Raw genomic sequence first — 25,504 nt, forward strand, 5'->3', positions numbered from 1 at the left:
TGGCTCCCAGCCAATAGCTGGCATCTTGTTTAAAAGGCCTCCCCTCAATAGGGAGGTGCCAAGCAACACCATGAGTGAGGTGGTCTCCTAGTGAGATGTGAGGTCCCCTGGTCCTGGTGTGGCCAATGTCCTAAACAAAAAGTCCCTGCTCCTTGTGCAACCAGTCCTGAACTCAAAGTCCTTGGTCCTTGTGCGACCAGTCCTGGACTCGACGTCCCTGGTTCTTGTGCAACCAGTCTTGAACTCGAAGTCCCTGGTCCTTGAGCGACCAGTCCCGACCTCGAAGTTCCTGGTCCTTGTGCGACCAGTCCTGAACTTGAAGTTCCTGGTCCTTGTGCGACCAGTCCTGAACTCGAAGTCCCTGATCCTTATGCAACCAGTCCTGAACTTGAAGTCCCTGGTCCTTGTGCGACCAGTCCTGAACTTGAAGTTCCTGGTCCTTGTGCGACCAGTCCTGAACTCGAAGTCCCTGATCCTTATGCAACCAGTCCTGAACTTGAAGTCCCTGGTCCTTGTGCGTCCAGTCCTGAACTTGAAGTCCCTGGTCTTTGTGCGTCCAGTCCTGAACTCGAAGTCCCTGGTCCTTGTGCGACCAGTCCTGAACTTGAAGTTCCTGGTCCTTGTGCGACCAGTCCTGAACTTGATGTCCCTGGTCCTTGTGCGACCTGTCCTGAACTCGAAGTTCCTGATCCTGGTGTGACCAGTGCCTGAACCTTGTCCCCAGTTCATGTGCAGGCAGTTCCTGTATCAGTATCTGAGACTTGTATGTCTGAACGTGTGTCAATCTGAGTACCCCGTGTATCCAGATTGCTACAACCAGTCTCAGAATCAGCCGTGTCTGAGACTCCGTGTCAGTAGCCGTTCTGCAGAGGATCCTGAGCCTAGTAGACTGAATGGAGCCCGAGTCCGGGTCAGTAACCATTCTACAGAAGATCCAGAAGTTATCAGTCTGAACTGAGCCCTAGTCATATCCATGTCTGCATACCTGACACCTGGGGTCAGCACCTGCAGCACCGGGGACTGCCTAGGAGTGCTACCAAATAACTATTGGTATCTGGTACTATCATAGTTACTACAGATTATTAAAGGGAATCTGGCAACAGGTTTTTGCCACCTAATCTTAGAGCAACGAAATGTAGAGACAGAGACCCTGATTCCAGTGATGTGTTACTTACTGGGCTGCTTATTGTAGTTTTGATGAAATCACTGTTTACTAAGTAAACTATCACTAGATGGCTAGTAATCCTGCTTCCAGGTAGTCCTCCATATTCATGAGCTCTGTGTAGCCTCTCCCCACTACAGATTGGCCGCTTTCTGCCTATGCACATGGTAGCAAGAAAGCTTCCAATCAGAGTTGTGAATAGTATTATACAGGGCTCAGCATTCAGATAGAATGGTAGATCTGCCGCTGATAAAAGTATGATTTTATCAAATCTGCAGTAAGCAGTCCAGTAAGTGACACATCCCTGGAATCAAGGTCTCTGCTCCTACATCACGCTGCTCTCAGATGGGGTAGCAGAAATCTGGAAGCAGATTCCCTTTTAAATAAATTGTACAATAAGGCTTCCATGGATCAGACTTGATTTTTCCAGCACATCCCACAATTGCTCAATGTTACCGAGACCCCAAATTTTTTGTCATCTTCCTCAAACCAACACTTTCTGCAGTGTGGCGGAGGAGATTATCCCACTAAAGAGGTCACTGTGTAGGGAATACCATTGAAATCAAATGGTGTAATTAGTCTGCAATTAAATTTTGGAAGATGGTACAAGTCAAGGGACATTCACAGAAATACCAGAACACAAGGTCGGCCAGCAGAATGTCGCCCACTTCATCACGCTAGCTTCACCGACTTCCCGGGTGAGCAGACCACGAGGACCTAGCCAACAAAGGGGTCATCCACTACTAGACCGGCCCTGCTTAATCACTGCAGTGCCCATATAAGATAATAACAATCCACACTCATCTCCCATAGCTGGGCCATTCTTGGTATGTCTGCCCTGTCACTCAACCACTGCAGCCAATCATTGTCAGCTGATGGGCTGCAGCCTTTTAGCATTCCCTCAGAGCGAATGTGAGAATTGATTGTTTTTATTTCACATGGGGCACTGTAGTGATTAAAGGGAACCTGTCACCGGAATTTGGCGGGACCGGTTTTCAGTCATATGGGCGGGGTTTTCGGGTGTTTGATTCACCCTTTCTTTTCCTGCTGGCTGCATGCTGGCCGCAATATTGGCTTGAAGTTAATTCGCTGTCCTCCGTAGTACACGCCTGCGCAAGGCAATCTTGCCTTGTGCACGCGCAGTATGCTTTGCTCAACTGTGGACAAAGCCGAAAAGCATTAGTGCGCATGCGCCAGCGCACTATGTTCCGGAATACAGTGAAATTCTTCCGGGACATAGTGCGCCGGCGCATGCACTAATGCTTTTCGGCTTTGTCCGCAGTCGGCGGCCAGCATGCAGCCAGCGGGTAAGGAAGGGGTGAATCAAACACCCGAAAACCCCGCCCATATGACCGAAAACCGGTCTTGCCAAATTCCGGTGACAGTTTCCCTTTAAGAAGTGATTGGTAGCGGTCAGTGTAGACGTGGACATGATGCCTCAGACCAGGCCACCTTCTACCAATGCTCCACGTTCATCTCTGACGCTTATGTGACCATTGTAGGGGCTTTTGGTAGTGGACAGTTGTCAGGAGGACAGTTGTCAGGATGGACAGCTGTCAGGATGGACAGTTGTCAGGATGGACCCTTGTACCGGTCTGGGGCCACGCAGCAAACTACAAGATACTGTGTGTTCTGCCATCATAGACCGCAGTAATCATTAATAGCAATTTTATTGTTACTCCACCTGTCAGCGATTTTTATGATATGGCGGATTAGTGTAAAATTAAGTTTTATTATTATGGCAAATTATTTAGAGTGGAGCAAAGGAAAATATAGTCTGGATACATGTAAAGCTCCATGAAATAAATGGCACTATAATAATAAATAATAATATACATCGAGATTCTGTAAGTGGAACTTACAGCAAATTTGTACAATATCTGTGCGATAAGTGCAATGAGATGTTTTTCGGACATAATATAAAAAACATTGAAAATTAACAAAATAACTGAATTTCCATTTTTTACTCATTTTTCACATTTGATTCTACTTTATCAAGAATCCTTTTACAACTACAAGATATCCAAAGTGATGAACGTCTATGTGGGTCTCACACCTACTAACTCATTTACTGGACCCTCAAAGCAAACAGTTGTGTCTTTTTCCATTACTGCGACTGTTCCTCGTTGTCATATCTGCAGATGAGCAGAGACAAATAACCATGAGAATAATGAGGAAGCAGATGACATCCGGAGTCTCTCTGCAAACAGCTAGAATAGCTCAGATACAATTTGCTTTCTTGTATTTTTTACTCTTTTTTTCCAATTCATTTCTAATTTTTCAATGACAATTTTTCCACTGAAATTTTCGAGCATCAAGATAACAATCTATTGGACTTATTTCCCTAGAATCTGGCACAATCAGAAATCTATAATTCTGCAGTGGTTAGATTAATCTTCCATGTCGTACGCAATCCTTCTAGCTCCTGCGTTCTGTCTACATCATTTATTATTTCCCCTAGAAATATGCTAAATTGCTCCTTTGATGGTTTCTTTGTTGGATCAAACTCGATCCACAATCTTAAGGATATTCGGTTATTGCTCTGATTGTATCTCCGCTTCCCGTGGTTATTTCCTACTGAATATATAAATGCCAACCTCAGTTTGTTGCCTCATTTGCTATACCCGGGGCATATGAGATGACGGCAAAACCGCATGGAGATAACATTGCAATTATGTCTTCATCCATATTTTAGAGACTGGGAAAAAAAAATAAACAGTAATACATTAAAAACGAACAGAAACGCAGAGAGATTAGAAAGATGATTTCCTCCGACAAATACATTGTGTCCATATATTGACTTTCAATCCGACGAAGAATAAATAAATGTGCAATAAGTGTGAAAAATTCTAATAATATTTACGTATGTCAACTATAAAGTCAATGTGCTGGAAAGAGCATAATATTGCTATAAAAAAGGATCCATTGACTCTAATAGGAATGTGTCAAGGCTCCAAAATACACTTTTAGTGACTTTCAAATATGCATTTTTAGTAGCCGAAAGACTGAGTAAGACCAAGCAAGACCAAGCCACCCAACCGCAATGAGGTGAGGTGGAAGACGCGCATCAGAGGTCCTAATTGAGGCATTTCAGCACCATGGTCAGCAATGACATGAAAGCACCAAGGGCACAGCTCAAGTCACATCTCAGCAAAGGGTTCCAAGACCTACAGCCATGTAGACCAGATAAGAAAACCTCTAGACACATCTGGGATGAAGTAGGGTGTAGGAGCAGGTCTTCAAAATGAGAGGATCAGCACCATGGACAGCAGAGAGCTCAAATTCCAAGGACACTGCTCAAGTCCCCCAACACATTGCCTCATGTATATCTTATAAGCATATTGCTTGGTGGCAATTCTTGCCAAGAAGAAAATCCTTGACGAGGAGCCAAGGCACCACTCATCTCATCATCTGCACTATATCACCATGAAGGCACGGTGCCCATCGCCTCCCTCTTTGCAATCCTCAATGGAGATCCCATTCATCTGCAAACATACGCTAAGGAGCCATTACCTCTTGTAGTAGCTAGTGGGGTGCACAGCCTCACAGGCAAATCATTCTCTTGCCCTGGGATGAGCACATCTTCAGTTGACTTTCTTATCTTTTCTTGGTATTTTGTATGGTTCAGCACTGTGGGAAGGAAAAGCCAGGACTGTTCTCCCTATATGTCCACTGGGATCTGCAGGGAATAATGATTGTAGGAGGGCAGCGAGCTCTGCCCACCTCCGCCTCCCCCTCCTTCGCCTGCCTCTCTTGCTCTTCGCTCAGTTTGCATTTGTCAAACATGCAAGAGAGGAAATAGGGACGGAGGTTGCAGCTGGAGGGGGGACTGTGATCAGCCATAGAGCTGCATGAGTAGGAGCAGGACACCGTGCGCATGGGCGGCCGGGCTGGGGGGCATGTGGCACGCCTGTCATAAGCTGTTTGCTCTAGTATTGTCTGATTGGGCTCCGAAATGTGATGTTTCTTACTGGTTTGTGCATTCTTATCTTAACCCAGATTATTTTCTCATTGCTCAAAATTTCTGCCTTTATCGATGACCGCCCTGATTATTGCCAATGAGCTCTATATTTGACCAGTTCACGCCCAGGCCATTTACCCCCAATCCTGCTTTTATTTAGTACATGTGGTTTGGAGCGCTGTAAAAAAATAATAATGTTCTCGTTTAGGATATTCAAATAATTTGTTGCATCTTTTTCAAGATACATAGGGCTTAATTTTGATGCTATTTTCATAGTCTCTTTTTTGCTGATATTAGGCAATATTGTTGGTAAAATAGAAAAAAAACAATGCGAGAAACAAATTTCATTTATAACCACTAAATTATTATAAAATTTGTTCTATATCTAATTTTTTTACGTACCGGACACTTTTTTTTCAACATAGATGAGGCTCATAGCAAGAGTTTGGATTGGCAGCATCTTTTTTATTTATTACCTACCTTCCTTTTTTTTAATGAGTTGTTTTTTTTTTGCATATAGTACCCCCCCCTTCCCCCCATAAGCTCATAGAAGACACCTGGGGTGGGAAGGGGCATTGCAACATATGGACCCTTTTTTTTTACATGAACTAGGTATATTACCATCAGTTACCATGGAAATGCAGCCACCTGTCTGCATAGCTGAGATGATGGCTTCTACGAGGACCCAGCAGCAGCGATTTCTTCCCTAGTTGGTCTAGCGATCATATGACCACTGGATCAGGAGGAGGAAACGTCTTTAGAGCTTCCTATTACTATATTCACATCGCTTGTTCAGCTCTGTGTATACAGTGATCAGGAAGGCAGAGACGGTAATAATCCATCCCTGCCTTCTCTATGGGGAGCTTGACTGTGTTTGACAACCAGCCATCATTCCCCGGTGTATACCTCTGTTGTTTATGTGAGTGTATATGTATGATTGGTAATTTCCTTTATTCCTGTTCATATAACCTTGTTAGTCTTGTTGGTGTATGATTGCACACTACTACTCCCCTCTTCCCTGGGTGGAGGAAGGCTACAGACAGAGGGCAGATTCAGGAGCTAAGGCAAGGTACGTGCCCCCGGCATCTTCACCATCAGTAGTAATCCGGGGAACAGGGTGAACTATGGTGCTCCTAGCATTAGGGACAGGGAAAGATCCCCTGGTCCCGGGACACCCGATAACAGAGTCGTGACAGTCAGTGTGTGCAGGGCTGAGTTCTCATCCTTCTCCTGTGTATAGCGGCCGCTTGTTGCACATAGGATTACACAGTAGTGATCCCTCGCTGCTGACAGGACAGGGAGGAGAACAAGTACAATGTCAGTGTATGTGCATACTCATCTCTCCTGTGTATAGTGGTCACATGCTACTGTATGATCCTGTGTATAGTGAGTGGCCGCTGTACACAGGAGAGAGGAATGAGAGCGCACCCACACTGACATTGTATGTGTTCTAATCCCCTCCCCTGTCTGCTTTGGCCACACGCTGCTTTGTAATCCTGCAGCGTACGGCGGCCATACACAGGAGAGGGATGAGATCCCGACTGATCCAGTGTCAGTATGGGCCGTGTTCTGGAGTTAGATCAGAGAAATCACCATGAGGGGAGAGGTGGAGTATTGTAATTGAGGGGGCGGAACGGTGCACTGAGCCCTTGCACACACTAAGGTTGCACCAAAGTCTCCTCATTTACATATGTGTGACGTTTCGCAGATAAAAAACGAAAAGTGGACCCTCTGGACCGTGACGACGAACCCCTCACGGATGAGCTGACCAGATGGACCACCCCCTATACAGGGAGAGTTAGGGGCAGGCCCATGAGGGACTATCGCCACGGAAGCTGGAGGATCGAGACAAAAAAGGGGAAAAATAACGGATTGATGATGACGGCAGGAACTCAGGGTAGATGGGAACTGCAGAGACTAGGAACTGGAGGGTACGACGGAGACAGAGATCAGATGGATATACTGCAGGCAAACTGGGACAGAGGAAGCAGGGAAGAGACACAGGGAATGGCAAGGTACTACCGAGAAGAGGGAGCTGATAGGAACGCTACGGTGACACAGAGACTGGCGGGAACATACGGAGACACAGAGGCTGACGGGAGCAAGGTAAGGACCCAGGAGCAGGGCAGGTACTGCAGAGAAACAGGAACTGATGGAACACGGCAGGAACACAGGAAACAGGCTAGGCACTGCAGAAAGAGGAAGAGAGCCAAGGTCAGAGGGCAAGGAACGCACACAGGCGGCCAGAAGCACTTGTTAGCACAAATGAACATCAGGCACAGAGGAGCAGCAGGAAGCAGCTTACATACCAGCGTGGGAGACACTTCCGGGTTACAGTCCTCCGGGATGATGGAGAGGACGGGAAGGAGCGCCAGCAGTGGAATTAGAGGTGCGCACGCGCAGAGCTGAATGCGACGCGCGTGCGCACCCGACGAGCTGCAGAAGCCGAGGGCGAGCGCTGGAGAGCAGACGCTTCAGCAGAGGAGCCGCGCCGGGACGCCAAGGACAGGTAAGTATGACAGGGCGCGGGAAGCGGCGGCGGCATCGGCATGACAATATAGAATTAAACTGCTTTCCCCCCAAAAAAAATCTTTACTAAAATCTACAGTACAAACATAATTAGGGGCTGTGTTCTTATATCAAGGTCTAAATAGTTACATTTTAGTTTTGGAGGTGGTAAACTCCCTTTAATGCACCTGTTGTACAGCATCCTAAATCAGACACTAACATTGTGATGAAAGGCAAGCTTAATTTCAATTCTTCCTGCATAATATATCCTGTAAATTGCCCCTGAGGTATATACTACAGTATATTGAAGAAATTGTGCAAAAAGTTAAGAACATGTTTTCAAGCATAAGTCCACGATAGTAACTAAGCAGTACTTTGAGTAATATGTTATTCTAAAGGAGTTGGGCAAGATGAGGAGTTTCCTGGAAACAGCGCCACTTGTGTTTATAGTATGTGTTTGGTACTGCAGATCAGTGCCATTGAGTTGCATAGGGATGAGTTGCAACATCACATGTGTAATTTGCACTTGGCTCTCAGCTGGTAGGTGGAGACTAGTTTCTATGATGGCTCCCATAGACACCACAGTCACAGCATGCTGATAAAGATTCCTGCTCCTCATTACTAAGTCAGCACATAGACAGAAGCAGCAACAGCTTGGAGGAAAGTATATAGCAGTACTGTGCAGTGTGCATGTGAATCCAGCACTGTGGTAAGGTAAAAGACTTGTCAGAAAGCTTAGCACAATCTTTCTGTGTCTCCTTCTGTTTGTTATCTTGCTATGCTATGTACTTTCTCTCCCCTTCTTCTGTCCATAGAGAAACATACCTGACACCTCACTGTGCATCTAGTTTTGATTTTGAACAAGAAGGACTTGAGCTGGTTTTTTTTTTCAAAGTGGATGGTGAGTCCAGAAGAAAGAGGGAGGGGGAGAAATGTTTAATAAGTAGAGAAAGAAGCTAAATTGTTTGATAAGATATATTACAAAGTTTCTTTTGTTTTGCCTGTACTAATGTGTTATACCAACCTTGTTGACGTACAGGCCAATGTAAAAAATGGGAAGGTTTTTTAGCTTGGATTTTCTAAAAACAATGCAGTCATCGGATCTCAACAAAGATTTATTACTTTTCCTCTTCTCTAATGTTTTATTTTTTCATTTTTAGAGCTTCTACTTTTTACTAACATTTCTAATATTTAAAGAGAATCTGTAACCAATTTTTGGTAAGTAACCTGAGAGCAGCATAATCTATGGGTTGAGACCCTGATTCCAGCAATGTGTCACTTACTGGGCTGCTTGCTGCAGTTTTGATAAAATCTCTGTTTTCTCTGTTGCAGATCTGCCAGTTTTCTGAATGATGAGAACTGTATAACCCTGACTGTATACACTGATGTGTAGCGTGTACATTGGCAGAAAGCTGCTAATCAGTGGTGGGGGTGGGGTTATGCACAGCAGGAGGACTACATGGCACCAGACAACTAGTCCTCTAGTGATAATTTCCTGAGTTGATAAAACATTGATTTTATTGAAGCTGCAACAAGCAGCCCAGTAAGTGACACATCGCTGGAATCATGGTCTCTGCCCTACATAAAACAGCAAACATCTGTTGACAGATTCCCTTTAATTCTTCACTCTTTTGGCAACATATGAAATGACAACTCTATCTGGCTTTCACCTCTGCTGATGTGAGGTTCTTCTCTAAAGACTTGCTGTCATGGTTTTCTATCCCCTTGACTGTATTCAGGTTTATTTTGGGAAATGGTTACTGGAGGATTGCAGCGTTCTCACGAGTTATTCACCTCTGGTTGACGACTAGTAAATTATGGATATTAATAGCATACATTACCGTCTGCAGGATTGCAGAGTCGTCTTACACAATAACAGCTGTTTCTCGCATCTCCTGGGAATACTGCCACATTTTCATCTGGCAGCAGATGTTTCTTTTAACCAGAAAACAGATTTTGACACATTTTCTACTTTCTCGATTCATGACTGAATGATAATCGTCTCACTTTATAGAGATGCCGTATCCACATTACTTTCTGTTGAAGGCAGTAATCATAAAACTATATATATTATTACTCACCAAAAACAGAATCAGGTGAACTGTCGGCGTATTGTCTGGCTTGTATGTTTCTCAGGGAATTAGAGCGTTCGCTCCACCGGGGAAAGTGACAGATGTCAGAGAGTCGGGAGTGGGATATGTTGGGGGCACCTGAGTGGCCGCCACCATTCTACCCAGATTGGGCGCTAGCGTGATGGAACCTGCGTCCATGATATCATTGCCCTCAGGGGTTATATAATATTACCGTAAACCATGTCCGCATCAGAGGATGCCCCTCCATTATTACTTTTTTCATTTTGTATCATCACATTGAGGCAGCAATATTTTTTTTTTCATCAAACACTATGAGAGAATATTTTTCCAAGTAGTAGTTGTAATAGTTCTGGCACCATATTGGGGTAGATTCAACTTGTTGATTAACTTTTATTCACTTTTTACGGGAGAATGAAAAAAAGAGGAATATTCGTCATTGTCTTTTACATTGGTAATTTAGGTAATTTACAGCGCAGTATGAATAACGTGTAAGCTGCATTTACACTGCAAGATTGTGACCTGAGCTTTCCTAAGGCCATGTTTCATGGTAATTTTTCACTGTTGAAAGGATGGCGAGCACCCAACGAACAAGCAAAACACTCCTTGTCTGATTGAAATTATACTTTATGCAGAGGAAAGGATCGTCTTTATCGGGGGTGCATCATCCCAGGTAAAAATGACTTGCGCTTCCGAGAACAATGCCATCCTAAGTGCAGTTGGAGCACCCGCTAGGACCATGGGGTACTCGGTACCAGGCCGGTTCTGTTCTTAAAGGGGTGGTCATGGTGGCAGTGACCCGGTCCGTGGCCCTGGGCATCCAGTAAAAGAAGGGGGTTAATGGAACTGAGAATAAAATCTAATGTAGTATGTTCTTGATGCCACCTGTGGAACTCGGCCAGGGATGGCTGACACTGTTTAAAGGGGTCCACTGGGGATGATGGTATTGCAGCAGAGGTGGTATAGCTCCCCACAGGTGGAGTTTAGTACCCATGGCTCCCGGTGTGGTTGGTCAGGATGATAGATGGTGAAGTGCAGGAAAGAATTGGAGGACACAAGGTTGCAGTCTCTTTACCTTTTACTGATGACGTTCATGTACAGGTTACAGCTGATCTTTGGAATTCGGACAGCCTGGAAGCGATTCGGAATCCCACTAGCCAGGTGGGGTTGGAAGCCTTCCTTTCTGCGTGGTGTTCTGAGTCCCTTGCTGCCCTAGGCTTCATGCAAGGGCCTCTCTCAATCTGTCCTCTTAGGTGGACACTACACGCATGGCAGGCAACTCAAGCCTTTTTACAGGTGTCCCTTCTCGAGGTGACTCCAGGCTCTAATCTGCTGCTGTGCCTTCGGGTGTAATTGTGGCCAGGAGACTTGGAATCTCCTGTCCGCCGGTTTCTGCTGTGGGGCATACAGTTCCCCCCACAATCTTGGACTTCCGGCCTCCGGTTTCTTGCTCTAGATCCTGGAGGGAACCCACTCGCAGCTTAACTCCAGTTTCTCTCTCCTCCTGTGCTCCCTCTCCCCTCACTGTCTCCTACAGACTCACTCCTGTCAGAAGCTGCAGAGCCGCAGGTCTTCTCTGCTCCAGCTTTCCTCACAGATTCCCCTAACTCCTCCTCCAGACCAGAATATATAGGGAAGCTACCCTCAAACAGGGTCCAGAGCTCCCCCTTCTGGCCTGGAGTCAGAAAAGTGTTGTTTGTAAGTGTTACCTGCTAAGGGGATCCTTCTCACTTCCAGGCACTGTCACATCCGAATTCATGGGGTGTTACATTCTAACCCCATTAAATCCAGTACTCCTGGACTGGGAAAAAACATAAACCTTAAATGGGTTAAGACATACAAAGTTTTTTTAAATGCGCATTTTAACTGTAATAGGTAATATAAACTTTTCTTCTCTTTATGGGAGATTGCTTTGCTTTAACGTTACAAAACTGTAAAAGTACAAATATCTAAAAGGTGCAAACATTATTCAAGTGCAAAAAAAACAGCATTCAAGTGTAAAAACATATTGTCAGCAACGCTTCTGCTCAACAAGTTGGGAGATCCCGTACCGAGGAGTCGTTCTCACCAATAACAGTAGTATGGGGGACCCGTTCCAAATCCCCAACGTAGTATTTGGGCGGGCTGCAAGGCATAACCATTCAGACCTTTCTTTGGCAGCGCCAAATGGTTTTCGTTCTGGATTATCTTTAAGGCAATAACTTTTAATGCAAACAGCAAGGGTTCTACTCATGCTGCCAGTGCGTGGTAAAACCAATAGGGAGTACTTTAACTATTTACAGTAAAGTTTTCTGGTAATTTACCGTCCATCACCTTTTTGTCGTTTAACCTCTTAATAAACAAGAATCAAGATCCTTAACCAGGTAATTAACTGTTCACTATTAAACAACAACTGACATTACCTGCTTGTTCCTTTAAGGCCACTCCTGATGTCCACAGCTTTCCAATTGTCCAGCAACTGCAGTCTGAGTTGCCTGTGATCGCCCTGCATTTTTGGCTGCTCCAGGTGTAGCAACATGTTCTCCAGTGCATACCTTAACATTAAGGGCATAGATACCTGTAACGACCAGAGGTCCTAATACGATCCAGTGAGTCACAAACCAAGACTAAGGCAGAAATCTCCAACAGTTGTTTACTCAAAGGCAAAATAACTAAGGTAGTATGGAGAATACCAAGGCAGATGCAACCCAAAGATACACCAATTCAGCAGCAGCTGAAATCACTGTGCCACTCCAAGGTCTCCTGAGAAGTGTATGCTCCAACAGACTAATAATCAATTTACCTAACAGAACAACTCAATACAAGAACAAGTGTAAATTGATTGTAGTGCAATCAAGAGAGCCCCTGGAATGGCACACTGAGTATAACTTATACACATCTAATATTCAATACACCTCTAAATTAACGATTAAACACTCTGAACAGGGATACCCGGGTATCTATGACTACGGTACCGTATCCTGAGATAGATCTCGTCTCAGGCAGGAATCTGCACAGGCTGCAGCCAGTCCATATCTTCAGCGCCAATAAGTTACAGCAAGCTCCTCTGTCTTGTCAGCCGATGCCGAGCCCAAACACCGGGGACTTAGTTCGGTGGCCTCACGATGTTGTCTCTGCTTCTGTAGCTCCTAGAAATGCTCTCACAACAACCCATCCGTCTCTATATCAGCAGTCTGTCCAAACTGGTTTCTCCACTCAATGCACAGGGACTCCACAGACTCTCAAACACGTACTGAGTTCCCAGTGAAGTCTCAGTCTTCCAAAATAAAAGGTTAGCTCTTCTCCAGAAAAACGTTAGCAACAAAAAGTCTCTCACAGGGTTAAATAAAAGGTTAGCTCTTCTCCAGAAAAACGTTAGCAACAAAAAGTCTCTCAAAAGCTTTTTCTCCAACACACTCACAGTAAATCCACAGTCTCTTGCTATATATCACTGCAGCTTCTTCTTCTCTTCCCGCCTTTAGTCTCCTCTCCCACTTCCTTATCTGACACTTTACACACAGGACACCAGACCCCACCCACCAGCACACATTGTCTTCGGGAGTCTGGCAGTGTCTGTCCCTCGCTGCAGCAGGCAAAAACCACAGGGTCCTAGTGCTCTCTCAGTGGGACTACAGTTCACCCTCTTACATACCATCCCCTTTCACCTTTGTGCCAGGTAAATGTCACTTGGTTTCCAGGGTAGAAGTTACGGTATGGATGTCCCTTTAACAAACACGACTCCACATCCCTGCGGTTCACAAACAGCTCTGTAGTTACACCAGGTTCCTGAATAAATCGCCATCCTTTATCCAGGTTAAAGGAGACTACAGTACCTTGTCTGATTGGACCCCTATTAGCAGGTCTGGCTTTGTGGGTCTGGGCTTTGGCCTGCATTTTACGTTGTTCCATGGCCTCCCAGTGAGCCCTGCGCTCCTGCTCCTCTGCTTTTAATTTCAGAATCTGCTGCAGATAGAAATCCTCATTCCTTACTATTTTAACATGGTTGCCTCCTGCTTAGGCCTCCTCCGGGAACCCCATTAAATCAGTCTCTGGGTGTTCGCATTGAATCGCCTCCTCTATCCTGCATGCCCCCAGTGACAAGGGTTCAGGTACCATAGATTCTTTCAGGGCACACCCCAGGTCTACCATGCGGTCCCAGGTTATTTCCGTCACTACCTGGCCGGGTGTCAGCTTTCCTTTCTGCGTGGTGTTCTGAGTCACTTGCTGCCCTAGGCTTCATACAAGGGCCTCTCTCAATCTATCCTCTTAGGTGGACACTACCCACATGGCGGGCAATTCGAGCCTTTTTACAGGTGTCCCTTTTCTTGGTGACTCCAGGCTCTAATCTGCTGCTGTTCCTTCGGGTGTAATTGTGGCCAGAAGACTTGGAGTCTCCTGCCCGCCAGTTTCTGCTGCGAGGCATACAGTTCCTTCCCACAACCTCAGACTTCCGACCTCCGTTTTTTTGCACTAGATCGTGGAGGGAGCCCACTCGCAGCTCCACTCCAGTTTCTTGCTCCACCTGTGCTCCTTCTCCCCTCACTGTCTCCTACAGATCCACTCCTGTCAGGAGCTGCAGAGCCGCAGGTCTTCTCTGCTCCAGCTTTCCTCACAGATTCCCCTAACTCCTCCTCCAGACCAGAATATATAGGGAAGCTACCCTCAAACAGGGTCTAGAGCTCCCCCTTCTGGCCTGGAGTCAGAAAAGTGTTGTTTGTAAGTGTTACCTGCTAAGGGGATCCTTCTCGCTTCCAGGCATGGCATCACCCTCCCCGTGAGGAAGGCAATACCACTGTGAAAAAACGAATTCCTGGGGTGTTACACATTGCTTTAATTTGCTTTCCGTATATTATTGTAATTGAGATGTCATTGTTATACTAAGTGCACACAGCTTTTGTTAGGACGTTCTGGAGTGGAAATTCAGTGAAAACTGAGCAGAAACTCTAAATTTTTCCTGCAGATCTCAAAACTCTTTATAAACCTTAGAGCCCCAGGGTGCCATGTTAGCTATCAGCAACTGTAATCAATTTGCTAAGCTAAAGTTTTTACTGAGCGAGACTCTTCCTTTGGCCAACTCCTTGGATGCCTCAGCCGTTATTGACAACAGGATCTTAAGGGTTAATGTGTAGAGTAGCAGCACTCATAGCGTTCACCTATGCAGCCAGAAAACTAAATATTCAGTTGCCTTTGGGCTTCATGTAAGTAATAATCTTCAAATTAATGATAGTGTTGCCCTCTACTGTACTCATTGGGCTATGTGCACACTCAGCAGAGTTGTTGTAAACAGTCTTGTATGCTCCTCAATGTAGGTTATAAAACCACATGGATGTGCTGCTGAGGATCCCATTCAGTGGGACAGAATACTTTTGCTGCATGAACATACAGTGTGTCCGTAAATTCATGGTGCACTTTTGACCAGTCACTGGAAAGCAACAAAAAACTATAGAAATGTGAAATCTGCTCCAAATAAAAGAAAAACTCTCCCAGTGTCATACCTATTCAGTGCAGTTCGGTGTGGGCTCCATTTGTTGCCCTACACACATCCAAATGATAGCATAAGCCTGTGGTTGCATGATGTCACAGACCTGGCAGTGTATTAATCAGAGTTGAGTTTATCAGGGGTTAATCTGACTTGGGGCTCAGCAACACCTTAAGGCCATGTGCACACGTTCAGGATTTTTCGCGTTTTTTTCGCGTTTTTTCGCTATAAAAACGTGATAAAAACGCGAAAAAAAACGCTAACATATGCCTCCTATTATTTACAGTGTATTCCGCATTTTTTGTGCAAATGTTGCGATTTTTTCCGCGAAAAAATCGCATTGCAGAAAAAAAAGCAACATGTTCATTAAAAATGCGGAATTGCGGGGATTCCGCACACCTAGGAGTCCATTGATCTGCTTACTTCCCGCACGGGGCTGTGCACACCATGCGGGAAGTAAGCAGATTATGTGCGGTTGGTACCCAGGGTGGAGGAGAGGAGACTCTCCTCCACGCACTGGGCACCATATAATTGGTCAAAAATAAAAGAATTAAGATAAAAAATAGTGATATACTCACCCTCGATGTCTTCCCGCCTCACCGCTGCATGCTGCCGCTTCGGTTCCTATAGCTGCTGTGCGGTGAAGGACCTGTGATGACGTCACTGTCTTGTGATTGGTCGTGAGCGGTCATGTGACCGCTCACGTGACCGTGACGTCACGGAAGGCCCTGTGCGCACAGACCAGCTATAGGAAGACGAACGGACGCCGCTGATGAGATGTCTGGGTGAGTATAAGCATTTTTTTAATTATTTTTAAACATTCTATCTTTTACTATAGATGCTGCATAAGCTGCATCTATAGTAAAAAGTTGGTCACACTTGTCAAACACTATGTTTGACAAGTGTGACCAACCTGTCAGTCAGTTTTCCAAGCGATGCTACAGATCGCTTGGAAAACTTTAGCATTCTGCAAGCTAATTACGCTTGCAGAATGCTAAAAAAACCGCGAAAAAAACGCAAAAAAAAAATGCGGATTTCTTGCAGAAAATTTCCGGTTTTCTTCAGGAAATTTCTGCAAGAAATCCGGACGTGTGCACATACCCTAAATGAGTTTGTGTTGTTTGATTGTTTCTTGTTATCTCTCCTCATGTACAGGTCAGATATGATTGGGCAAGAGAAAGGGCGCCAAAATGTAAACTATATAAAACAAGAGGGGATTATAGGGAGAGAAATGGGAAGTGCAGACTTCTGAGTGTAGTTAGGGTACCGTTACACTAAACGACTTACCAACGATCACGACCAGTGATGCGATCGTTGGTAAGTCGTTGTGTGGTCGCTGGGGAGCTGTCACACAGACAGCTCTCTCCAGCGACCAACGATCAGGGGAACGACTTCGGCATCATTGAAACTGTCTTCAATGATGCCGAAGTCCCCCTGCAGCACCCAGGTAACCAGGGTAAACATCGGGTTACTAAGCGCAGGGCCGCGCTTAGTAACCCGATATTTACCCTGGTTACCATTGTAAAAGTAAAAAACACACTACATACTCACCTTGTGATGTCTGTCACGTCCCCCGCCGGCGGCTAACCTGCACTGAATGTGTCAGCGCCGGCCGGCCGGCCGTAAAGCAGAGCACAGCGATGACGTCCCTGCGCTTAGTAACCCGATATTTACCCTGGTTACAAGTGAACACATCGCTGGATCGGTGTCACACACACCGATCCAGCGATGACAGCGGGTGATCAGCGACGAAATAAAGTTCTGGACTTCTAGCTCCGACCAACGATATCACAGCGGGATCCAGATCGCTGCTGCGTGTCAAACACAACGAGATCGCTATCCAGGAGGCTGCAACGTCACGGATCGTCGTCGTTCTCGCTGCAAAGTCGCTTAGTGTGAAGGTACCTTAAGTTTCCAAAGGTGTATAATCCACTCAACTTTTTGGCGTCTTGAAATACTGCGTATAGATCCAATCCATGGACCACTCCATTCCTCTTTCCATTCCGTTTGCTGCAGAGATCTGGGAACTGATGAGCGCACTGAACAGTGCTTTCATAGGCGATAACACTTTGTAAATGTTTTTCCCAGCAATATGCGCTCCTGAAGGATGATGATGGAACTCGATATTCTGATTCAAGGATGATTTCTATTTCAAACTAAAATACTTTTTAGTTTCAAATAAAAATCATCCTTGAATCAGAATATCGAGTTCCATCATCATCCTTCAGGAGCGCATATTGCTGGGAAAAACATTTACAAAATGTAAACTATAAAAGTGCACCATGACTTTACGGACACACTGTATATTTAGGAATTTTGTGCAACATGCATTTTCATTGGTACCACAGGGAGACTTCACAGTCAGTGCTTATTTTAGGCTGTGTGCAGAATGAGTTTTCAGGTGCTGAAAACTGTGCTGAATATTTCATATGTAAATCACTTTAAGAAACTCTACTTCTATGTGGCGTTTTCTTGTCCTTTTTTATTATCCGGAAGCGTTGATGTTAATATTGTGCTGATGATTTCTGAATCATTTCATCAACAATATTTTTGTTTGTCATTGTTTTTACATGTGATTTTTTAATTTTTTAAGTGACATTTTCCTCACATTAAGCCTACTAAGCACTTGATAAAGGTGTAAACCCAAAAAAATTTCAAAATGTTTTTTTTTTTTTTTTAAATCAACCTGTAGCTTTTGTGGTGTTCCTGTAGTCTTCCCATTGAGTTGTTAATATACTGCTAAAAAAATAAAGGGAACACTGAAACAACACAATGTAATTCCAAGTCAATTACACTTCTGTGAAGTCATCTTGTCCTGTTATGAAGCAACACTGATTATGAATCAATTTCTCCTGCTGTTGTGGAAATGGAACAGACAACAGGTAGAAATGATATTCTATTAGCAAGAAAACCACTATAAAGGAGTGGTTCTGCACGTGGTGACCACAGACCATTTCTCTGTTCTCATTGTTTTAGGCTGTTGCTTTGGTCACGTTTGCAATCTGTCACTGCTCTCACCCCTAGAGGTAGCATGAGGCAGTGTCTACAACCCACAGAAGTTTCTCAGGTAGTGCAGCTCATCTAGGATGGCACATCAATGCTAGCTGTGACAAGAAGGGTAGCTGTGTCTGTCAGCAGTGTCCAGAGCATGGAGCAAATTCCAGGAGACAGGCCAGTACACCAGGAGATGTGGGAGGGCAATAACCCATCAGCAGGACCGCTACCTCCTACTTTCTGCAAGGAGTGACAGGAGGAGCAGTGCCAGAGCCCTGCAAAATGACCTCCAGCAGGCCACTAACCTCCATGTGTCTGCTCAAACTGTCAGAAACAGACTCCATGAGGTATGACGGCCCGACGTCCACTAGTGGGTGTTGTGCTTACAGTCCAACACTGTGCAGGGCAATTTGCATTTGCCAGAGAACAGGAAGATTGGCAGATTCAACATTGGCACCCTGTATTCTTCAAGGATAAGAGCAGGTTCACACTGAAATGCAAGTGAGAAGCATGACAGTCTGGAGACGCTGTGGAAAATTTTCTGCTGCCTGCAACATCCTTCAGACTGATTTGGCAGTGGGTCAGTAAAAGTGTGGGGAGGCATTTCTTTGGAGGGCCACACAGTCCTCCATATACTAGCCAGAGCAACCCTGACTGTTATTAAGTCCCGGGATGAGGTCCTGAGACCCAATGCAATACCATATGCAGGTGCAGTGGGACCTGGGTTCCTTCTGATGCAAGACAACGCTAGGCCTCATGTGGCTGAAGTGTGTTAACAGTTGCTGCATGATGAAGGCATTGATGCTATGGACTGGCCTGCCCATTCCCCAGACCTGAATCCAATCAAGCACATCTGGGACATCATGTCCCATTCCATCCACCAGTGCCACATTGCACTACAGACTACTGTCCAGGAGTTGATTGATGCTTTAATTCAGGTCTGGAAGGAGATCCTTCAGGAGAACATCAACCTCCTCATCAGGAGCATGCCCGAGAATTGTAGTAAGTTCATACAGGCACATGGAGGCCACACACATTACTGAGCATCATTTCCTTGTCTTGAGTCATTTCCCCTGAAGTTATATCAGCCTGCATTTTATAAACCACTTTGATTTTGAGTATTAGTCAAAATCCAGACCTCCATGGGATATTAATTTGGATTTACATTGATCATTTTTATGTTTTATTTTTTTCAGCGCATTCCAATATGTAAAAAATAAAGATTTGCAACTGGAATATTTAATTCAGTGATATCTAGGATGTGATATTTTAGTGATACCTTTAATTTTTTTGAGCAGTGTATATAGAGCGGCTTCTTGTCGAAAAACATTTGCGTATGATCAGGTCACTTGTTTTAAAAAAAAATGGCAATTTTGGAAAACTGAAGTTGATAAAAACCAAAAGCCTGAAGAAATTACCAGGAAAATGTCACGCACAGTGTAGGAAAGACTGAGTGCAACATGAAGGGATAAGAGGAAGGGAACCCAACGCTAGGGAAGGGGAGAGTGGAGACACCTAGGCAGATTTAATGTCACCCTGTCTGCCCTAAGCATCCCTATATAGGTTCCGCACCTATCGCCGAGCAGGATACCCAACCACTGAATGACCCTGGTAATAAGCCCTGCATAGGGAAGGACAGGATAAACATTAGTCAATCCCCACTACCACTAAAGACAAATGGGAAACAAACAAGGGGAACACTTATCTTGGGTAGACTCAGAGAGAAATACAGACGTCCTTCAAACACCGAAAAGGAAAATAACCGACTGCTAAAGCTCAAAGCCTCAACAGGGAAATGGAAGTTGATATATGGCCTGCAACTCCCAGCAGCAAGCTGGGAGTTATAAACACCCTGGTCCAGGTGTGTCAACTAGAGGTTGGGGAGGTTGCCACTGGGTCCTAAAGTCAGATTGACTAGGAAGGAGTCTGCAATGCCAACCGCTGAGACCTTCTACAGCTAGATGCATTGAGACTATCTGCAGCCTCTGACACACCCCTGACATTACCCCCCTTCAATGATTGGCCTCCGGACACTCAGGACCAGGCTTCTTGGAACAAGAGGTGTGAAGTGAATGAGCCAGCTGGGGGGCATTCACCTCTGATGCCGAGACCCACATCCTTTTATCTGGGCCATAACCCTTCCAGTGCACCAAGTATTGTAGTGAACGACCTTTGAGGCAAGAATCTACAATCCTTGAAATATGAAACTCCAGATTTCTATCAACCATTATTGGGGGTGCAGCGGTAGGGGTGAGGGTTAAAGAGGTTCCACATATTTCTCGAGCAAAGACCTGTGGAAGACATTGTGGATTTTATGAGTCTGAGGTAGCTCAAGACGAAACACAGCTGGATTAATGACGGCGGTTATTTTATAGGGACCAATGAACCTAGGTCCCAATTTCCAGGAAGGAACCTTCAACCTGATATTCCTGGTAGGCAACCACACAAAGTAATTTACATTCAGGGTTGGAGCTGGCACACGTTTTCTGTCAGCCATATGTTTGTACCTGTCTCCCATAATCTTCAAATTACTCAGAATCCCCCGCCACACTAATGAGAGCGATGAAGCAAAAAGTTCCTTTTCAGGAACTCTCGAAGCCCTTCCCCCACTAAAAGTACCAAACTGAGGATGGTAACCATATGCACCAAAGAACAGTGACCTGCCGGTAGATTCCTGATGGTGATTATTGATAGCAAATCCTGACAGTGGTAAGTAGGATGCCCAATCCTCCTGATCAGGTATGGACTGGGGCTGAAATTCAGTCCTGGCATTTGAAATCACACAGGCCCATGTTGTCCCCATGAACCAGATGGGATATATTACTAATATTACCCTGGATGGAGGAAAGGAAGATTTTCTACAAGACCAATATTTCTACTGATACCTGTGGCCTGCTGGGGTAAGTGCAGGTGACAATCCAGCAGCTGTCGGCTGTACACTATAGCTGACAGCCTGCTGCATCAGCCACGATCATTGTGGGCACCGTCCATATCTGTTTAATCCCTTAGATGCTTCTGTCAATAGTGACTACATCAATGGTTAACAGTGTGTGGGGGCTTCCTCTTTATCCCCATCAGCACCCTGAGATCATGATTGTGTGGTCCTGGTGTTTGTTATGACAGCTCACCGCCAAATAGCGGCCTTAGGCTATGTTCACACGTTCAGGATTTCCATCCTTTTTTTTTCCTGACTGAAACTGCAGGTCTCTGCAGAAAACGCAGGTGCGTTTTTTGGTGCGTTTTTGTTGCGTTTTTGGTGCGTTTTTTGGTGCGTTTTTTAGTGCGTTTTTTAGTGCGTTTTTTGATGCAGTTTTGTCTGCAGATTGTCTGTGTTTGACAGAAATAAAGTTTACTGCAGTGGGGGGAAAAAAAAATAAAAAATGATGTCATTTCCTTGTCCAACCCTTTTCTTCTTCCATCCTCCATTTTGGGACTAAACACCAAAATGAGTGGACGTGTTTTGAATGACAGCGCTCCGCGTTTTGCGCCGCATGCGTCACTGCAGCGCACGCATCCGGGCGCAGAGGACGCAGCAAGTTGCATTTTTGCTGCGTCCAAAATCAATCAAAAAAAGGACGCATGCGGCGCAAAACGCAGCGTTGTGCATGCGTTTTGCTGCGTTTTACTTTGCGTTGTGTGTTGCGGCGCCGACGCTGCGGCGCACAACGCAAATGTGAACATAGCCTAAGTGCCACGTATTTCAGTGCCACGTGCCACGTATTTCAGTGCCACGTATTTAAGTGCCACGTGCCACGTATTTCAGTGCCACGTGCCACGTATTTAAGTGCCACGTGCCACGTATTTCAGTGCCACGTATTTAAGTGCCACGTGCCACGTATTTCAGTGCCACGTGCCACGTATTTAAGTGCCACGTATTTCAGTGCCACGTATTTCAGTGCCACGTGCCACGTATTTCAGTGCCACGTGCCACGTATTTAAGTGCCACGTATTTAAGTGCCACGTATTTAAGTGCCACGTGCCACGTATTTAAGTGCCACGTGCCACGTATTTAAGTGCCACGTGCCACGTATTTCAGTGCCACGTGCCACGTATTTCAGTGCCACGTGCCACGTATTTCAGTGCCACGTATTTAAGTGCCACGTGCCACGTATTTAAGTGCCACGTGCCACGTATTTCAGTGCCACGTATTTCAGTGCCACGTGCCACGTATTTCAGTGCCACATATTTAAGTGCCACGTATTTCAGTGCCACGTGCCACGTATTTAAGTGCCACGTGCCACGTATTTCAGTGCCACGTATCACGTATTTAAGTGCCACGTGCCACGTATTTCAGTGCCACGTATCACGTATTTAAGTGCCACGTGCCACGTATTTAAGTGCCACGTGCCACGTATTTAAGTGACACGTATCACGTATTTAAGTGACACGTGTCACGTATTTAAGTATCCACGTATCCCACGAAGATTTTTCATGGAGAACAGACACATCCAGAGATATGTCTGCTATCCACGGCTGCAGCAACACACTGACAGGAGCCATAGTTCCTGTCGGTGTGTCACTGCGCATGCGCGAGCGAGTTTACCGGCGGTCATTGACCCCGGCACTCTCGCTTAACGGCAGTGCTGCGTGGGAAAGTTCAACGCAGCTGTACTGCTGTTAACCGAGACGCCGGAGCCATTGAACTCCGGAACAGTACGCGATACACTGCTAGGAGCTTCGCTCCTGGCAGTGTATCGCCGGAGAGCAGGGGATCGGCGTGGGACACTCGTTTTATGGATTCTGCGGACAGGGAGTATGGATTTGGTTTATTATTTTTGGATTTTTTCCTGGAGGATCGAGGGCTTCGCCTACCAGTGTGCTGTTGGTGAGTATATACTCTGTGTTATATGTTGTATGTACTGTACTGTGTGTCATGTATGTGTATTGTGTGTAGGTGTTTGGTGTAAACTTTACTATTGTGCTAAGTCGCCGGACACAGGGACAACTCTCCCATCCTAATACCGGATGGGAGTAGTAGTCCCATACGGCGACTTAGCACAATGGAGGCACTATCGTCGCATGGGGACACACACACACACACACACACACACACACACACACACACCAAATCAATCAAACGGCCGACACGATCCCCATGCGACGCTATGCCTCCATGTCTCTCCGCCCACGCACTTCCGGCCCCGCACTTCCGCCGGCTTCCCCGCACTTCCTGCAGCAGCGGTTCTGCACATCAAACCGCAGTAAAACACGCAGATATATTTTTGATCTGCGTGTTTTACTGCGATTTTGACCTCACAATGGAGGTCTATGGGTGCAGAACCGCTGCGGTTCAGGAAGAAGAATTGACATGCTCCTTCTTTTTTCCGGGAGCTATTCAGCACGGCTTTTTTTTTAAATTTCCGGACCATGTGCACAGTGTGTCCTGTTTTCCATAGGGTACAGTGTACTGTACCCTGCATGGAAAACAGCTGCGGAACCGCAGCGGCAAAACCGCCGCGGTTCCGCGGTAAAAAACGCACTGTGTGAACATGGCCTTAGAGTCTGCCGGCTATAGTGACCTGTTTAGAAGTTAGCAAAATTTAGATGGCAAAAATACAGTTTTTCATTCCTGTTATGTCACATTGCATTAATTCCATAAAATCACCTGAAGGGTTAATAAAATACCTGACAGCAGTTTTCAATATGTCGGGGGCGCTATTCTTAAAATGGTGTCATTTTTATTTTTAGAGGGTTTCCAATCTAATATATAAAGCTGAATGTGTGTATGTATGTGTGTGTGTATGTCCGGGATTGGCATCTGAACCGTCGCAGCTACAGCCACAAAATTTTGCACAGTCACACGTCTGGACCCCGAGAGCGTCATAGGCTATATTGTGAGTTGAAATTTTAACCCCGTGCTTTCCAATTCACCAAACAATTTTGCCCCTATCTACATAATGGGGAAAAAGTGAAAGGAAAAGTGTTGGTGGCAAATTAACAGCTGCCAGATGTGAACAAGGGGGACTTAAAGAATGAGAGCGGGATTTATCAGGCTGCCAAATAAGCTTACAAATACTGAGGTAAAAATACTGACCAAATAACGTGTGAACGAGGTCTAATACAGGAGGAGATGACATACAGATATATACTATATACAGGAGGAGATGACGCACAGGTATATACTATTTACAGGGGAGATGACACACAGGTATATACTATATGCAGGAGGAGATGACACACAGATATATACTATATACAGGAGAGATGACACACAGGTATATACTATATAGAGGAGGAGATGACATACAGGTACATACTGCATACAGCAGGAGATGACATACAGGTATATACTATATACAGAAGGAGATGACACACAGGTATATACTATATACAGGAGCAGATTACCTACAGTTATATAGTATATACATGAGGAGATGACATACAGGTATATGCTATGTATAGGAGGAGATGACATACAGGTATATACTATATACAGGAGGAGATGACACACAGATATATACTATATATAGGTGAGATGACACACAGGTATATACTATATGCAGGAGGAGTTTACATACAGGTATATACTATATATAGGAGGAGATGACATACAGGTATATACTATATACAGGGGAGATGACACACAGCAGGTATATACTATATACAGGGGAGATGACATACAGGTATATACTATATACAGGAGATGACATACAGGTGTATACTATATATAAAGGAGATGACAAACATGTATATACTGAGGTGAAAATGAGAGGTGTGAGGTGAAAATGAAAAGGTGTGAGTGCAAAATGAGAGGAGTGAGGGAAAATAGTGGAGTGATCGGAAAATGACAGATGTGAGGTCGAAATGACAAGTGTTAGAGGGGAATGAGAGGAGTGAGGGGGAAAATAAGAGGAGTGAGGGGGAAAATGAGAGGTGTGAGGGAGAAAATGAGAGATGTGAGGGGGAAAATGAAAGATGTGATGGGGAAAATGAGAGGCGTGATGGGAAAATAAGAGAAGTGAGGTGCTATAACTAACCACAGATATTTACTATGCCCAGGCAACGCCGGGCTCTTCAGCTACCATATATATATATATCCCAAAGTCACTTCAAACCTGGGTAGGACCTTTAGAAAAAATAGTTTTGTAAATTTCTTTGGAAAAAGGAAAAATTGCTGCTACCTTTTAAACTTCCTAAAATGCTAACAAAATAAAATAACATTTTACAAATGGTGCTGATGTAAAGCAGACGTGAGGGAAATATTATTTATTAATGTTTTTCTATGGTATGACTATCTGGATTAAAGGGATAATCATTCAAAGTTTGAAAATTGCTATTTTTTTACATTTTTGTCAAATTTCTGATATTTTTTATGAATAAACACAAAACAT

General features: G+C 45.0%; 1 protein-coding gene and 1 long non-coding RNA gene across 2 annotated transcripts in view; one reads left to right on the forward strand and one right to left on the reverse strand.

Annotated features, from left to right (window-relative positions):
* SLC35G2 (solute carrier family 35 member G2) overlaps positions 1–4,984 on the reverse strand; it is a 42,217-nt gene extending 37,233 nt beyond the window's left edge. Inside the window, exon 1 of the mRNA XM_077291302.1 lies at positions 4,676–4,984. The gene's annotated coding sequence lies outside the window, so the exon portion shown is untranslated. The remainder of the gene's footprint in view (positions 1–4,675) is intronic.
* The window catches only part of LOC143808538 (uncharacterized), an 83,083-nt gene that overhangs the window by 34,317 nt on the left and 23,262 nt on the right, over positions 1–25,504 (forward strand). The window lies entirely within an intron of this gene.

This window comes from Ranitomeya variabilis, chromosome 2 (genome assembly GCF_051348905.1).
Source record: "Ranitomeya variabilis isolate aRanVar5 chromosome 2, aRanVar5.hap1, whole genome shotgun sequence".
Taxonomy (NCBI): domain Eukaryota; kingdom Metazoa; phylum Chordata; class Amphibia; order Anura; family Dendrobatidae; genus Ranitomeya; species Ranitomeya variabilis.